The 12510-nt window shown below is 41.7% G+C and overlaps 1 pseudogene across 1 annotated transcript; it reads left to right on the top strand.

Annotated features, from left to right (window-relative positions):
* Window positions 1-630: 630 nt before the first annotated feature.
* Window positions 631-1644, top strand: LOC307232994 (dynein axonemal assembly factor 10-like; annotated as a pseudogene). Its single transcript has one exon. The product of its transcript is annotated as a dynein axonemal assembly factor 10-like (transcript).
* Window positions 1645-12510: the final 10866 nt, after the last annotated feature.

Below are 12510 nucleotides of genomic sequence, written 5' to 3'. Positions count from 1 at the left end.
TTTCACTATTTTTTAAACCTGCTGAAACCATGCCATGGCCAGCGATACATCAAAATGTTGATTAAACTTCTTGCCTCAGTTACAATGGAATTGTTAAACCAATGCCATTTATACGTTTTGAGTAACCCATCACAGTTCAGCGCATGTGCCTCAATCTAAGTCAGCTACAAGGGGGGAAAGTTGTGACGCCACAAAACCGTTATGGCCTGGTGGCCTATTATCCTGGTGGCCACAACTACTCATCAAGATTCAAGATTCAAGATTCAAGAGGTATGTATACGTATATGCAGTGAAATGACATCATGACACCCGGTGATTACCCATAATAAGCTCTTAAAATACTAAAATTACTAAAATGTGCGGAACTGACACAAAGTGCTCACGCAGGCGGCCGCAAGGGGCGGCGCCACAATCGCGATTCTGGGTTCTATAATTATATAATAGTATTAATTGTCTGAGTTGTATTAAATATACATTTAAATCCTCCTAAATGAAATTTGCCTTAACTGACCTCCAGTCCTTACCTCATGTGACGTCTTTGTTACGTCACACCTAGCCCCCTGGAAACATCTGGGCAGGACAGCGCTTACCATTTCACCAGGATTTGTCCAATCGATTTTCCTCTTTAAAATGTCAACACTGTTTGAAAATCCCCCAATAATCGCACATACTCCAAAAAGTCTTAACGACACAAATTTGGAGGGTAAATGGATCCCCTCCGGTGCAAAGTTTGTGTGCCTGAGGAACTTTGCGAGGGGCACCAAGGTGATGCAGATACTGTATACAAAGTGCAGCATGGAGACACGCAGATTGTAAAAAAGGTGGAGAAAGCAAAACCTACAAAGTGCAGGACATTTGGGGCCTCATCCCTCCAACAAAGACACATAGCGACTCGGGATTTTGACGGGAATCTGAACATATCTAACCTGGACGTGCCTGGTGAGTTACTTCGCTGTGAAGTCTCACAAGGAGATAGTCAACAGCACTGATGGAGTTGGAGGACTGGGCATCGGAGACGGTGCGCCTGAGATAGTCACCGGAAGTGGAGATGGGACAGTGAAGGTGTGGGATCCCAGACGGGAAGGTTCACCTATTGCCAAAATGGAGCCCGTGGAAGGAGAAGCCAAGGGGGACTGCTGTGCCGTTGCCTTCGGCCATGCCTTCAAAGACCAAAAACGGTGTGTTTGTGCCGGCTGCAACAACGGGGACATCAAACTCTTTGACCTCCGTAATATGTCCTTACGGTGGGAAATTAACATCAAAAATGACATCTGCAGCGTGGAGTTTGACAGGAGAGACATCAACATGAACAAGCTGGTGGCACATGGGTCAACATTCTGGCAGGTGAGGCATCTGCCCCAGAACTGAGACATCTTCATGACAGCAGGTGGTGCAGGAAATCTTCATCTGGGGAAATACGACTACCCAGCTCAGAGGAGTGAGGAGGACGCAGAGGGCCTGGATGTCGGGAAAGCGGGCTCTGTCAACCTGCCACAAAGGTGACTGTCCACTCAGCCAATCCCCAGCCTAGACTGGAGCCCGGAGATGCGGGGCCCGTGTGTGTGCACTGCTTTCACCCAGTCTGTCCGGGTGCTCAACGTCACCAAACTCAACCGCGTGTATCAAGTGTACAAAATGCACTGACCTTGGGAATTATTGCATAATAATGATTGCAGAATTGTAGCTTTGGTTTTCTCTAGATGGTATTCTTGTGGAGCATGATAAATATCCCACTGCTCCACATACATAATAAAAATAGCTTCGGTGTAAAAGATGAGTTGTACGCCGTTAGTCTCTTCAACCGACTTCCAGAAACGTGGTAACCACTTATGGCCTCCAGGTGAACAAGTACTCTGTGGCAGTTTCTCCCACCACCCGCCAGCCAAGTGGCGTTTCAGGGACCTCGGGCACAGAGACACAGAAGACGGGGGGTTGTAAACATCAGTTTATGATAAGAGAGTGGGCCAGCTGGAATTAACCCAGGAACAGATAGAACATGTCATGGCTCCTATCCTGAGTGTGTGTGAGGATGGAGGTTTAAGCTGTTGCTCAATAGACCAACCAACGAGCAACAGGTATGCAGCCACTCTGATCCCAATCACCTAGATCAGGTCAGGTGTGGCTGCTCCAACCAGACCATCCCCACATCACATACTTTTAAGATTGTTTCAAGGATTTCTGTCTTGTTGAAAAGGATCCATGGGGATATTAGAATGAGTTATATGGCCTGTAATTATATTTCCTGGTCCAAGATTGAACTGATCATATCTTAATCTATTTCTATTTGGGCTTTCTCTGACCCTTTAATTGAAAGTTCATTTGGATTGTTGGATTGTTTTGTCTTTACGAAGGAAAGAGGATTTCTGTCAAAATGTTGTAAGATGAATATACTAAAATGGTGATCCATATCAATCACAAGCATATGTCCAATCAGAGGTTTATCAAACCGACCTTCTCCTCAGTCAGTATTACACCACCACCTCACCAACATGCTCCATAGCCCTGGTATCATAATTGCTAAAACAAGTACATGCCCATTCAAAATGTAAGACTTTCTAAGACATTTTAATGGCAGTTTAACAAAATGTAGGGACGACTTCCCAAAAAAAGCAAAAAGCACCAAATGTTAAAATATAGGCATATTAGTACTTCAGGAGGATTGGTCGAGTTCAGGTTTCTTCTGTCAATGATTCGGTCCTGTTAACGGAGATGGTAAATCCTTTATCTCGTCAGCACCTCTTCATAAACAACATTGCTGAAGTTCAACATTTCAGCTTTTCCCCTTTTCCCCCTTCATTTTAATCAATTTTCTCCGTCTTATGGCTTCACTTCACTCCTCATTCTCCTTCTCTTTCTCAATTTTTCTGGTATGCCAGTCCATCTCATGGCTATACTTTTCAGCAATTGACAAGCTGAAGTTACATTTACATTAAAGATTTGAAGCGTATGTTCAAGATGAAAGCGTATCTGGTCCATCGTCCTTCAAATAGTTGTGATTTCTATCACTACAGTGCTCAGACAGCAGACATTCTCGACCATGGGATCGCGACCCTACTTGTGGTCACATGGGGGTCACACCTAAATACATTTGATTTAGGTTGAATCGTTTGCATCATAATGTATCATAATTTCTGTGAAATCCATTTGGAGCCCCCTCCATGCTCTATAACCGTTTCCTAATATGCAATGTTGAATAGCCTTACTTTGCAGATCAAGGTACAGTAAGAAAGACTCTTATTTAGCCTCAGTCTGTTGCTTACAGGCCCAAATGTAAAGCATAAAATAAGTGGTGCTGGTTTCAAAATAATGAAAGAAAAAAATAACATTTGACACTCTCTCAAACAAGAATTTAAGGAGCTATAAAGAGTTTGAGAACCCCTGCACTAGTGGCTATCAATACCACAGTTTGCTGTGTTTGCATGTGTGGGAATATATGAAATAGCTGCATTTTACATTATTTCTAGTTAGTGTATTGTGACGTGGTCCAAATAAGTCCTACTTTCCCTAAGTACGTTTCAGCCCATCTGGAATGTGTTGAAACCAGGACCCCATCATTCTTCACCCTCGCCACAGTGACCCCATCTCTCTCCCGGCTTTCCTAACAGCCAACAACAGACTCCATTGTTCCCAGGAGACAGGGAAGGAACCGCTTGAAAAGGATGAGTTGTAAAACATCAATTTACTTCACGACAGCAAGATTGGGGCTCAGGGAACCAGTAAACGTACACAAAGAGGCGGACAACGGCGAAAGTTACACATCACTGGGGATCCTTAAATTTGTAGTTTCTTTGTGTGTGTGTGTGTGTGTGTGTGTGCGTGTGTACATGATTGCATGTTTGCTTCTGCCCTTGAACACAGCTATCTATCTACTCCTGTCTCATTCTCCTTATCCTCCCTTATATGAAGTAATGATTGCAGTCAGAGCAGTGTGCAAGCCGTCTGCACTCGCTGGGACTCCATGGGGCGATGGGAAACACCTGCACCCTGTGTGTTTTGTCTAGAAATGTTCTTTCAGACTGTTAAGTAAATTCATGGGAGTGTGGGACGGGGGGGAGCTCTTGTGTTATACCTGCTGATGTAATGGTCTGTTGCTTTTGATGTAATCACTGCCCTGCAGCAACATAAAGGGGGATTCTGTCTGTTTCTATCACATGCTCCGTATAGGGTTTTGGTGTGGAAATTGTATACACTGACAAAAGCAAATCAACTAATGTGAATAATGTACGATTTCTGTGCTCGCTTTGTCGGACAAAAAACTTCACTTCAAACAATTTACCAGTAATTGGTCTGTATAAATACTTGATTATCATTCGTGTTTCAGAGATGCACGTGCAGATTTTCCGAGTGAAATGAAGGGCATATCTAAAATAATAAATCTAATCATATAAAATATAAAAATAATCGATAGACAGACAGACAGACAGACAGACAGACAGACAGACAGACAGACAGACAGACAGACAGACAGACAGACAGACAGACAGACAGACAGATAGATAGATAGATAGATAGATAGATAGATAGATAGATAGATAGATAGATAGATAGATAGATAGATAGATAGATAGATAGATAGATAGATAGATAGATAGATAGATAGATAGATAGATAGATAGACAGACAGATAGATAGATAAGGAGTAATAATAGAAAAGAATAAAAGAACATATGAATACAAATATTTAAATAAAGAATTCTCAAAAAGAAAGTGGCAATACATGTGTTAAAAGTGAAATATAGGATAAAAACTCATAGTTTACATCTGTACACAATAAATATATAAACACAGGGCAGGATAATGGAAAAATAAACCTGAGAAATTAAGCCTGAAGTATTTAAGCAGTAAAAACAGAATGAAGAATAAACCTAAAAAATGAAATCAACAGTAAAAATTAAACACTCGCCTCTGTATTCACAGATTCAAACCTCTTGTTGTTGTAAAAAAAATAATAATAATTATGAGTTATACAGTCTGACAGCAGATGGCTGATGGCAGAAAAGACCTGTTGCGCTGTTGCGGTCTAATGCAACTGTACGATGTGTGTATTAAACATAAACACACCAGCACTCACACATGTACTTGTATGAAGGAGCTCGACACAGATGCACAGTGGCAGACGGGCCGTGGCCTCAGTCTGATCGAGCTTGTGTGTGCGTAACTCTAGCTGGCCCATGCTGCCCTACTGAGGCAGTAGATTCAGACAGGAGTGGTGCGCTCCCATGGGGGGGATGTATCCAAGGCAGGTTATAGTATCTGCAGTGTACGGTGGCCCTCGGGGGACACACAGGACTGTGTCCACATTGTCCCCCGGCATCATTGTGCGCCGAGGTTTCCCATGGATCAAATGTGTGGGACTTCAAACCCCGGGGTCTCCGAGTGCTCATTGCTGTTGTTCAGTGGGCGCACTGGGAGATGACACACACGCACGCACGCGCACACACGCGCGCACACACACACACACACACACACACACACACTGATCTGAATAGGGTCACATCTTTCCCCATTGACTTTACACCTCATCTTGTCTGAGATCGAGAGAGGGAGAAAGTGAGAGAGACAGAGAGGGGGAGGCGATGAAAAACTAAATATAGGGGACGAAGAAGAGACTGTGGAAGCGAGCGAAAGAGAAGCGGAGGTCAAGAAGTGGAGACAAGAAGTGGCAACTCTCAATCAACGAGATTAAAAATGAAAGTTTCCCCACACACAAACCAAACATGACATCTACCAATCGACCAATAAAGGTTCCCTTCGGTTCGTACAAGGTTTACTGTAAAGCAAAAAGAAACCCAAAAGGCGTCTAATCTGGGAATGTACAGTACATTCCTGCGAGCGTAAAGATCTGCTGCGATGGGTTCCATGGTATTCAATAGAGAAGACGAGGACTCAAGCTTGCAGCACATGCAGAAATCTGTGCAGATAACATTACAGTAAGGTCCTTGTCTGGGTGAGCGGATTCAATTATATGCGTATTATCAGAATATTGTGACTGTGTCTGGGAATAGCTGCTGTAGTTCAGCTCAGTAAACATCCGAACACTATGTCAAAATGTCATGACCCTGAGCTACATCTGTTCTTGTTACATGCATATCATGCTCCCAAATATACATTTTTAGAAATAGATAACAATATTTGTTGACTTTTATGATTTTACAGCTTATGCAGTCGGTTGGTGTAAGGGCTGATGATGCGCCGAACAGAAGGTATTGGAGTCAGGTGATCCGCTGTGGCGACCCCTAACGGGTGCAGCCGAAAGGAGATTTAAAGTTCAGAGATACTCTGTGCTAAATTTCAAATATGGTTATTTAGACTGTATACATTCATATAAATTGACCTTTGACATTTTCCAAATAACTTTGTACGGGCCGTTTTTCTTTCCTGTGCGTCCAATAACAGTGGGTAAGTGATGGGGCTTTGGTAACATTTTTATTCTCAGAAATCGGTGCCCTGTGATGCCATGGGAGTTTCCAGAAACCTGGCCATGCCTTTGTCACCAAGGTGTTTAGGGTTACACTCCCTTAGACAGAGTAAAACACAATAGCCGTCGTTTATTTCTGACATTAAACCCTATTGTCCGGCCAACCAAGGGTTTTCAGTTGCTGTACGGCTTCACAAACGGCACCAAGAAGTGATGCGAAAGGAGTGCATTCAAAGACTAACTGTATATCTGAAATTGGTTTGTCATGTGACTTTGAACATTTCACTCTGGACTTCTCCCTGAATAATTCGAATTCTGAATTTCATGATGTGCGCTGGCTTTGCACGCATATGGCTTTGTTTCCTTTATAAACATGATTACGATGCGTTAAGTATATTAGCGTGTCAATTTCCCCCACAATCTCCCTTTGTCTGTGTTTCACTCTGAGTTTGTTGCAAGAATAAAGAAAGAAAAAGGAAGAAAGAAGCTCCATAAACGTGAATGAATAAATGGGTGAATGGATGAAAGAAAGACTTATAGAGACAGAGAATAATGCGGTGAAATGTTATAAATTCATGCAAAAATTAAACCACAAACCGAAATACCAAAAATTAGTTTTGTTTTTTTTTGTCTATGGTAAGCTGAGTTCCTTACCATTGGCATCGCCACCTAGTGGAGAAAATGTTAAAATGGGATTTGTCCATAACCTAACTTTTTGATGTTCCCTTCAAATGTTCTCATTTTGAAAGTCATTGTATGATTTTATATTTTTTGTGCTACTTCCAGGGAACTGTGTATTTATTGAATCCATTTTATTGCATAGAAAATCGATTTCATACTCTTTTAAATCACTCCTAGTAACCCTATCAAACCCACCTTATAAAACAAACAAACAAACAAACCCTACAACCCCCTCATCCAAATGTTGAATGTCTAGTGCACCACAGATTGAGTGGAACTATTATTTATTTCACTAGCATTTACGTATTTTCCAAGGGGGCATAAAGAAAATCCTTAAAGAAGTGTCGTGGAACTTTCTCAGGCTCATTTATAAATGTGGCTGTACCTTAAAAGCTCTATCCCTGTAGATTAAATAGGACTAAATATAACATAGATGTCTACATATACATTTATATATATATATATTTGCTTATCAAATTAGCATATATACATTAATATATATTCATAATGCGTAAGTGCTCCTGCTCAAGGAACTGCAGGAGCCATCACAATTTGACTGAGGTTGTACTTGTAACACTTGTTGACACGTTCCTTTTGTGGATACCGTCCCATCACATCTCGTATAGGCGGCCTCTCGCTCCATGTCTTTCAGCAGCGCAGAACGCTAAACACACAGATCTTATTAGGAATATAATGCATAGCACAGAGCACATGCACAGCAAAATGAAAGAAAAGCCCGAAATATATTCATTACCATACAATTGTTTTTTTTTTTCCATTTCAAAGCATCGATGTGAGCGTCAAATCCAGAAAGCGAACAATACTGCTGACCTCAGCAAACCCAAGCACTGTTTAGTTTATACCAAATGCTGAATGAATAAATGAATGAATGAAGGAATGAATGGATGGATGAACGGATGGATGGATGACAAAACAAACAAATGGATGAACAAATGAATAAATGAATGGATGGCTGAATCAAACAAATGGCCAAATGAATGAATGAATGAATAAAATAATGAACGGATGGATGTATGAATAAATGAATGGATGGCTGAATCAACAAATGACCAAATGAATGAATGAATGGATGGATGAAAGAATAAAATAATGAACGGGTGGATGTATGAATAAATGAATGAAGGAACAAATGGATGGATGACTGAATAAACAAAAGAATGAATGAGCAAATGGAAGGAAAGAATGAAAGAATGAATGAATGAATGATGAACGATGAATGATGAATGGATGGATGACAAAACAAACAAATGGATGAACAAATGAATAAATTAATAGATGGCTGAATCAAACAAATGAATCAACAAATGGCCAAATTAATGAATGAATGAATAAAATAATGAACAGATGGATGGATGAATAAATTTATGGATGGCTGAATCAACAAATGACCAAATGAATGAATGAATGGATGGATGAAAGAATAAAATAATGAACGGGTGGGTGTATGAATAAATGAATGAAGGAACAAATGGATGGATGACTGAATAAACAAAAGAATGAATGAGCAAATGGAAGAAGGAAAGAATGAATGAATGAATGAATGAATGAATGAATGAATGGATGGGTGGATGAATGAATGAATGATGAACGATGAATGATGAATGAATGAACAGGGACAACGAAATAAATGAATGCATTGAACTTAGCATGCAAACAAGAGCGAAGGACAGATAGAGTAGCGAGAGAGAGAGCATTAGGTTAGGGACAGTAACAAAGTAGTTAGGAGTTAAGTCTGCAGGCGACAGGTGGCCTCGCTAATCGCGTCCTGACACAGCCGGGCTGCAGCCAGACAGGAGGCACAGGCGGCATGGATCAAACGTGTCCACGACTGAAGTCTTAACCTTGTTTAAGTCTCTGTCACAGAGCGAAGGCGGGTCAGGGAAGCGACGGCATGGAAGAAATGTGACTGCTGACAAGGCCTCAAGGATCTACATAGAGAAACAATGAAGACAAGAGCGACACTGAAAGACAAAGACGTGGGACGGAAAAGGGACAAAAAAACGACGTGTGCACCATGAGAGGCTACTGATTCACCTCGGAAGGAACAAGTGGATCGCTAAACGCCCTTTTTGTTCTTAATGCATAACACCAAATAGGTACAGAGGTGGAATGGAGCTTGTGGATAATCTTCTGGAGGCCTGGCCAGAGTCTCTAGATATCTTTGGGTCGGTGTGGATGGATGCACTGGGCGGTTCCAGCACCGGCGAGGACTGGTCCATCTGCCTGAACCTTTTGGAACAGCTGTGTCTGGACCTGCTGGGTCGGGTGGACTTCCTGCTGGAGCACAGGGAGGTTTGCTTCCACCTGCTGGGTTCGTTGAGCTCTGATAATGGATTGCTGTGGATGTTTCTCCGCAACTGAGATGGCTCAATCTTCTTCTCAACCCCCGTTTTAAACCTTTGTGGAAGAACCTTTGGAAAGAGCATTTACACCTTGTCACTCGGCAAGTGATTATTTTGGGACCGTAAAGATGAGAGCGACGTGGTGTGGTGAAGAGGGATCCAAACACAGTTATAATGTGATAATGTTTATAACATTCCCTGTTTACCTGTTTTTATCTCAACATCATCTAACTAATTGCCTATAATCGATAAAATATTTAGTAGTTATAATCATTATTAACTGTACACTGAGTGATTGATATGGTGGAGTTGGACCATGACTGTCGTGGTCAGTAACAGTCTCTGTTGTCAATAATGTTTTACAATATTTGGAACATTTACTGTAAACTTAATATGCATCACCATAAATTTGGCTGGTAATGTTATCATTTGCAAGCCTGGCTGTAGGCCTCCTTGGAAACCCAGAAATGTCATCCTGAATGAATTGCATATGTGTGGCTAACGGCACAAAACAAACAAATACAAAAAAAACCAAAAAAAAAAACAAACCAGGGCAACACAGAGAAGTGGCTGAAGGCAGTATGGTAATCTGCTATGGTAAGCGTGTAAACATGTAAACTCTTTGAAGAAATTAGAGGGTTAATGCGTTTACTCACAACATGAAGTGAGTAGAAACAAATACGTTTGCACCGTAGTACGAAAGCAAACCGAACGCAAAAAACTTTCTCGATGTGATTCTTATTCGCATTGCCTGTCATTTACGCAATAAAAGCTGTAAGGAGTTTAGTGTGAAGAGAACTGACCAAGTTGCCAATTAGTATTTTGACCTAATGTCAATATACTTAATTATTTGAATGTTCCTCAAATTTGAACAGTAAAAAAAAGTGGTGGAAAGTAACAAAGTGCTTTCTACTTTCTACTTCTACATTTTTCAACTTAGTTAAGAATATTTCACATTATTTCTCCACTTCATTTCAAAGAAAAAATGTAGACGTTTACTCTACTGCACATGTGTCAAACTCAAATGTGTCAAACTCAAAGATAATTCCATCGCGGGGAATTATCTTTGGCCCGCATGAACATTTTTTAATTATTATACGGTTTTCCAATAAATTTCCGAACTATACCGACCAACTTCAGAAAAAAAACTTAAATCTTTAAATTTTATTAAAATCAGTTTTAAAAATAGTTTTATCCAAACAATTTTACTTTAAAGTTTTAGATCTGGCCCGCCGGTATATCGCCCACACTATTAGAACTCCCACACTCCCTGATGGAGTAAGTTAGCTTACCTGTGGTCGCCTTTCAGTTTGCGTTACCCCTCTCCTTGAAAAATGGCTAAACAGAAGGTGGACTTTGAAAACAGGGGTTTTCAAAGAAGGTAGGAGGCAGATCACAGATATGATGGGCAAAGCTGTTTGTCTTCTGTGCGGAGACAGTGTGGCTGTAATGAAAGAATATAACGTCAGACACTTCGAAACGAAACGCCGTGACAGGCACCAGGATTTGGACATGAAACAAAGGCTCCAGAAGGTAGAAGAGTTAAAAGGAAGTCTGATGTCACAGCAGGCCATGTTCAAAAATGTCAAATCACAAAGCGAAGCTGCTGTAAAGGCCAGTTTTATTGTGGCAGCAGAGGTCGCAAAATCAGGCCGATAAAAGGCAAGCATTTTTAAATGTGAGCCTGAGCAGAAACACCATTGCAAATCAGCCCGCCACCAATCTACAACAACAGCTGATGGGAAAGGGAAAAGATTTAATCGCATACTCCCTTGCTGTGGATGAGAGCAACGACACTTCTGACACTGCCCAACTGTCACTCTTTATCCGTGGAGTGGATTCAAGTCTGTGCGTAACAGAGGAACTTTTGGGATTACACTCAATGCATGGCACAACTACGGGAAAATATATCTTTCAGGAGGTATCCAAATGTGTGAATAAAATAGGGCTGCCTTGGGATAAACTTGTGGGCCTGACCACAGATGGAGCACCGGCGATGTGCGGTCAAAAGAGTGGATTGGTTGGCAGGATCCGTGAGAAGATGCGGGAGGAAAATGGCGCAGGTGAGCTGACAGCTTATCACTGCATCATTCACCAGGAATCATTGTGCGGTACGTTCCTTGAAAATGGAACATGTTATGAGCACCATAACACAAACAGTTAGCTTCCTAAGAGCTAAAGGTTTAAATCACCGCCAGTTTAAGGCTTTTCGAGAGGAGTTACGTTTAGAATATGGCGACTTGCCCTATCACACAGAGGTGCGGTGGCTAAGCCAAGGAAAAGTGCTGAAAAGATGTTTCGAGTTGCACGAGGAGATTTGGGAGTTCATGAAAAGCAAAGGGAAAGACACAACAGAGCTCCGGGACAAAGAAATTCTGTGTGAGTTGGCGTTTCTGTGTGACATCACGAGCCATCTTAATGCGCTCAACCTAACGCTTCAGGGAGGGCTTTTAAAACCTAAGCTGCGCCTATGGGAGACGCAGAGGCTGCAAGAAAACTTGAGCCATTTTCCGTGCTGCCAAACCATGAAAGTGCAGATCTCTACCACCGTGTTCCCCAGCACACAGTTTGCCGAAAACCTTAGCATACTTGGTGCCGAATTCACACAGCGATTTGCCGACTTTGAACCCCAAAGAAATAGATTTGAACTGTTCAGTAATCCATTTGCAGCTGACATGGAAAATGCACCATCAAACCTCCAAATGGGGCTGATTGAGCTCCAAGGTAGTGAAACACTCAAGGCAAAATATGATGACGCGGGCGCTGCAGTTTTCACGTTTAACCCCCGACACAATGCTGCGTACCCGGGCTGCTCAAATGCTGTGTGAACACCTGTTCTTTTTGATGGAGATAAACAAATGTCACACAGAAGTCGTCTTACTGACGAACACCTTCACTCGATCCTAAGGATTTCCTCAGCCCAGAGCCTGACCCCAGACATACGTAGATTAACTTGTATCCAAGATGAGACACCAAGTGTCCAGCTCAGAAGATAGATAGATACTTTATTAATCCCTCGAGAAAGTTCCTCCGGGAAATTAAGTTTCC

The sequence above is a fragment of the Zeus faber genome, assembly GCF_960531495.2.
Source record: "Zeus faber genome assembly, chromosome: 7".
In the NCBI taxonomy this organism is placed as follows: Eukaryota; Metazoa; Chordata; class Actinopteri; order Zeiformes; family Zeidae; genus Zeus; species Zeus faber.
The sequence above is the reverse complement of the archived record's forward strand: the minus strand, read 5'-3'. Positions and strand labels throughout refer to the sequence as shown.